Genomic DNA, 408 nt, shown 5'->3' with positions numbered 1-408 from the left:
CTGCAGACTTTGAGTTCTTAGCACGCCATCAAGCACAATGTCAAAAATCGGTAAGTTATTAATGGATAATTGTTATGATTTTGAGTGAATGTGAACGTTATTATTATTATTCTCTTACTGAAGTCCGACTGGATCATTTAGTATGACATATAGATAGTAAATAAATAAAGGCATTCAATCAGTGTATAATCAGTGTATAATAGCAGATGTAATATACAGCGGATTATGGTTGTGTGTTTGTGTTCAGTTCTCCATTCAATCAGACACTTCGAATTTTCTGTCTAATCACGTGTTTGCATAATCATTATCGTTTACATACTGAGGAGAGTAAAAGAAAAGAAAAGAATATATACTTACATCAATTCGTAAATAACAACACACATCAAGCACTTTCTTCGTCCTAGTCCT

Source organism: Penaeus monodon, chromosome 19 (genome assembly GCF_015228065.2).
Source record: "Penaeus monodon isolate SGIC_2016 chromosome 19, NSTDA_Pmon_1, whole genome shotgun sequence".
Classification (NCBI taxonomy): domain Eukaryota; kingdom Metazoa; phylum Arthropoda; class Malacostraca; order Decapoda; family Penaeidae; genus Penaeus; species Penaeus monodon.
The sequence above is the reverse complement of the archived record's forward strand: the minus strand, read 5'-3'. Positions refer to the sequence as shown.